The sequence below is a fragment of the Ailuropoda melanoleuca genome, chromosome 10, assembly GCF_002007445.2.
Source record: "Ailuropoda melanoleuca isolate Jingjing chromosome 10, ASM200744v2, whole genome shotgun sequence".
NCBI lineage: Eukaryota > Metazoa > Chordata > Mammalia > Carnivora > Ursidae > Ailuropoda > Ailuropoda melanoleuca.
Genome location: NC_048227.1, coordinates 81,317,550 through 81,322,757, shown reverse-complemented (window position 1 = coordinate 81,322,757; position 5,208 = coordinate 81,317,550). Strand labels below are relative to the sequence as shown.

General features: G+C 38.5%; 1 long non-coding RNA gene across 1 annotated transcript; it reads left to right on the top strand.

Moving 5' to 3' along the window:
• The first annotated feature begins 2,723 nt into the window (after positions 1 to 2,723).
• Positions 2,724 to 4,527, top strand: LOC117804090. The gene is made up of 3 exons (XR_004628262.1): positions 2,724 to 2,890; positions 3,341 to 3,417; positions 4,479 to 4,527. It is a non-coding gene; the product is annotated as an uncharacterized LOC117804090 (long non-coding RNA).
• The last annotated feature ends 681 nt before the right edge of the window (positions 4,528 to 5,208 follow it).

Genomic DNA, 5,208 nt, shown 5'->3' with positions numbered 1-5,208 from the left:
TGGTGCATATTGCCTATAAACAATTTTAGAATAGGGTCTATGTTGTTTTTTACATTCCATTTGTAGAGCATATATTAAAAGGAAGAGAGAAATGTGCAGATTTTTCAATTCTAAAATTATTATCCAGATAGATCATCAAGATGAGACACTTCACACAAATTTTTGTATGTGGAAATGAGCATATTATTTATTTGCCGTAATCTATAAGGATTTCCTTATAGAATGATCAGGTCATACCAACATTAAGTGTTAAAGCTAGAAACTTGCTCTTATTTTCAGGTCTAGTGAAGAACACTATGTATAGTATTTATGTATATATGTATTTCTTTCACATTCAAAGATGACAGGTGCTGGTATTGCTGTTACTCAATAACTATAGAAATGTTAAACTGGGAAGAAACTTAGAGGTCATGTAGTAAAACCTACTTACAAACAAGCAAACGGACAAGTGAGGGTAAAGTGAGTTCTACCTCAAGTTGCACCATGACTGTCAAATAGTAACCGGGACAAAAGCTCCTAAGTGACGCTCAGTTTTTCTTTTTTTGCACCAAGTTGCTCCTTAGAAGGAAGCAAAACAAAGGACTATTCCTATGCATTTCTTCTTGACAAAGTTTTCTCTGGCCACTGCTTACATTGATAAATGAAGTAATGAACTTAGGTCCCCTGAGACCCATGCTAAACGCTAGAAATCTGCTATGACATGAAGGACTCCAGGATTCCCTCCTACCACAGCTCAGAATGATCTAGACTCTTTCTCAATCCCCCATTTACCACCTACTCTAGAGTGCCTATACTAAGGCACATAAACTACTTCTAAATACTTCTCTTTCCTAAACATCAGTACCTGCCCCAGAGGTTCTTTTCCTGAAGTGGAAGCTGCCAGCCAAGGGCAAAATCTCTATACAAGTTCAGAATTCATCAAGCCAATACCCCCGGGTCCAAGGCTGAGAAGAAGCAAGGGAGGCCAATGTAGAGACTAGTCTGTAAATGGCTCTGTTAGCCTTGTTGGCCAGATTGTGATTTTTCAAAAGATTTTATTTATTTATTTATCAGAGAGAGAGAGAGAGCCAAGCAGGGGGGCAGCAGGCAGAGCCAGCAGAGGGAGAAGCAGGCTCGCTGCTGATCAAGGAGCCCGATGTGGGACTCAATCCCAAGACCCTGGGATCATGACCTGAGCTGAAGGGAGATGCTTAACCAACTGAGCCACCCAGCCGTCCCTGTGATTTTTTTTTTTAAATCATAATTTCAACACCATTTTCCTCTCAAACATTTTATTGCTTTTTCTTCTTTTTCTTTGACTGTCGATGGGCTATGACTTACCTATACCTACCTAGACATTAAAACAGATGTACATACGCTGATATGTTCTGAGTGTGGGAACAACATTGTCTCCCTTTCTGCTAAGTCTAAAACACCTGGAAGGGGACAAGTAATTCTCAAGCATCTTACTGAAGGTTTAAAAATATTCTTATAGAGAATGTTGTGTTGATTGAATTTTATGAAGACTATTTTGGTGACATGGTTGGTTGCAAGCTGTTGAATTTCTTGCCCTTTCTCATTCATTCATCAAAAAATGACTTAAGGAACAAACAGTCCTTGTGATGAGTCTGAATCAATTATTAGCACAATCAACATGTAATAACACTATAGTATATTTTTTTAAAAAATCATGAATGACCCACATTAACATTACTGGGAAGAAGACATTTTGTCAAAAGTTTCTTTGTCGAGCTGTGGTTTTTTAAAAAAGCATAAACCTTTGAATAAAATATTTGTTCCTTAAAACTTTTCAGGCAATTACTGTGTTGGGTAACATGTGAAAGAGTGGAAATGACACAATTTCATAACATACATTTTCCAGTTAGAAAATCAAGGCCTTGTTACACCAGTCTTCCTGAGTAATTTTGGTGTAAATTATCAACAGAATGGAATAAAAAGATCTTTTGTGAATATTCATGGTATACCTGGGAGGCAGTATTCAGAATTGTGGCTAATGACAAAAGAAATAAAAAAGAAAAAAGAAATCTCACTTAAAGCAGACTTTCTAAACTTTTATTCTTTGTCATAGAAATGACCATAATCAATAGTGTTTATCATTAATTTTATTTAACTACCATTAGCATTTTTTAAAGATTTATTTATTTATTTTGAGAGAAAAAGAGGAGAGGGGCAGAGGGAGAAGGAAAAAGTGTCTTAAGCAGACTGCGCACTGAGTGCAGAGCCCTACACCGGTCTCCGTCCCACAACTCTGAGATCACTACCTGAGCAGAAATCAACAGGCAGACGCTTAACTGACTGAGCCACCCAGGCGGCCCACTACCATTAGCATTTTTATAAATTATGAGAGTCCACAGGCATGGAGGGGTTTTTTTTCTTTTTTAAACTTGGAGATATTTATTGCTCTCTCTGCCTGAAATATTTGTGGGTTGGTAATTATTCTAGCTATTTATTGCTATATAACAAATCACTCCAAAACTCATTGGCTTAAACAAAGACATTTATTTTTGTTCATAAATCTGCAATGAGTGTAGGATTAGTGAGGACAGATTTTCTCTAATTCATTCAGCATTAGCTGGGGTATCTGGAAAGCCAGGAATTGGGATCATCTGAAGCCTCATGGTTGTGGATGCTGGCTGCCATCTAGAACCTCAGCTAAGGCAGGAACACCTACGCTTGGCTTTTCCATGTGGCTGTTTGATTTCTTTAGAGTATGGTGACTGGGTTCCCAGGGTGAGCACCTCAAGAGGATCAGGTGGAAGATATATCACCTTTTATGGCTTAGCGTTGGAGGACACATAATGTTGCTTCCACTGAAGTCACAGATCCATCCAGTTTTAAACAAGGAACTGTTGACCCTCATCTTTCAATGGAGGAGTGCCAGCATCACATGGTAAGTAAAGCAGATTAGATGAGGAATACTGGTGTGGACATCTTAGGAAAATATAACCTACCAAAGTGGTGATGGGAAATCATTAGGACTAATTGTTACCCAGTGTTCTAGTTGAAAAGAATAATGCTTTTTCTGTTTATCTAAATGCAAACATGGCTATAAGCCTTCTAGCCATATTGACGTAGTTATGTATATCTCAACCAAAGTCAAGGGTAACTCTTGCTTATTTAAATCATATCTGAGAATCACACATCAGTATATAAGAAAAATTTGAAAAAAATGACTGATCACATTGAATGTTTTCCTTAGGAGCCAAAAGTCTTTTAAACGACCTTTGGTCAAGTTACACAAAATTAATCAGTATCAAGGGGCCTCTCTCAGTGTGATTTTTTTCAGAACTGTTAGCAGATTTTATGGGATAGTCTACGAAATTTGTGGTCCTATATATAGGCAACGCTGTGTTGTGACTGCTCCATACCCTGATGTTCTAAGATGACCAACGCCTCCAGCCCTATGCACATATTGAGGTGAGGAAGAAAGAAAAGCTTCTCTTCTGCTTTCCTCACTTTCCAACTTTCCCCTCTGAAGGAATTCTAAGAACTATCTTAAGTAGCATAAATGGTTTTGATTTCTATTATTTTACTTTTGTCTTCTCAGGGTTTTTCCAGATTTAGGTTCCTAAACAATACATTGATGCTATACCCCATCTTTTGCCTTTTCAAAGAAAACAGCTAGACAAGGCAAGGAAGGGAAATTCCTCAAACAGGTCACCGTTCTAAATGACTTCTAATGAGAGCCTATTTTACCTTTTCAAACCCTACCTTTTATGTTTATGCTTTTTTCTCTTTTAAATTTGATTTGCAAATTTTCTTTGCTTTGAATTTTCCCTTGGCATTTAAAAATGCTTTGCCCTTTGATTTGTTATTAATATTCCGTTGGTGCCTTGGAGCATTTTTTATGGTGGATATATCTCTTTCCCATGGTGAAGGAGCTGTGTGTATCCCTAAGTTAAACAAACACAGGCAACATTCAAGATGATATGCAGAAATGGACAGTGTATAGATCCGAAAGGAAGTTGTGTGTATGCTAACAATGTATGTCCAGCAAGCTTGGATTTAAACCAGGGTGGACAAATCCACATTTCATCTTTTCACTGAACTATTCCCACCCAACTTTTTTTCTTTTTCTTTTTTTTAAAGATTTTATTTATTTATTTGACAGAGAGAGCGCACAAGTAGGCAGAGTGGCAGACAGAGGACAGGGAGAAGCAGGCTCCCCGCCAAGCAGAGAGCCCGATGCGGGGCTCGGTCCCAGGATGCCGGGATCATGACCTCAGCCAAAGGCAGATGCTCAACTGACTGAGCCACCCAGGTGCCCCACCACCCAACTTTTTTTCTTACCCAGTTTTCTTCAGCCCTTCAATCCAAACAAATACATTTTCCTTGGTCTTGCTTTTTCCGACAACACAACATTCAAGCACCACCTCCTTTTTTTTTTTTTCTGTAGCTTCCCCACTACTTTCCGCATTATTCCTTGTATAAGAAACTATACACGTTTTTTTTAAAGATTTTATTTATTTATTTGACAGAGAGAGAGACAGCCAGCAAGAGAGGTAACACAAGCAAGGGGAGTGGGAGAGGAAGAAGCAGGCTCCAGCAGAGCAGGGAGCCCGATGTGGGGCTTAATCCCAGGACCCTGGAATCACGCCCTGAGCCGAAGACAGACACTTAACTACTGAGCCACCCAGGCGCCCCAAAACTATACACTTTTAAACTGCAGCGGCTGACTAATGCTTGAAGGAGAGGAGTAAAATGGAGGAAGCTGCTATGTTATTTCAGATTATTTATCTGTGACTTTTTTTTTTTAAAGAATTTATTTATTTATTTGAGAGAGAGAAAGAATAAGTAAGGGGAGGACTGGAGGGGGAGGGAGAGGGATAAGCAGACTCCGTGCAGCGCACAGAGTCCAAACTGGGGCTGGCTCTCGTGACCTGAGACCATGACCTGAGCTGAAACCAAGAATCAAAGGCACTTAACCGACTGAGCCACCCGGGTGCCCCTCTGTGGTTTTTCTTATCAAAGTAGATTCAGCTTTGGTGGAGTCTGTACTTTATTTAAACTTGGGGTCCTTCTTTAAGAAAAGAAATATGAAATTATTACAAAATTATTTCAAAAAGTATGTATTTAGATAGAAAAAGAGAACCTCAAAAATTATAAATTTATTTTAAAAGATGACCAATATCACGAATATAATAAAATCCATAAAAATAACATAATATATTTAGGAATTAATTGTCTGTCACACTTCTGTGATACTTT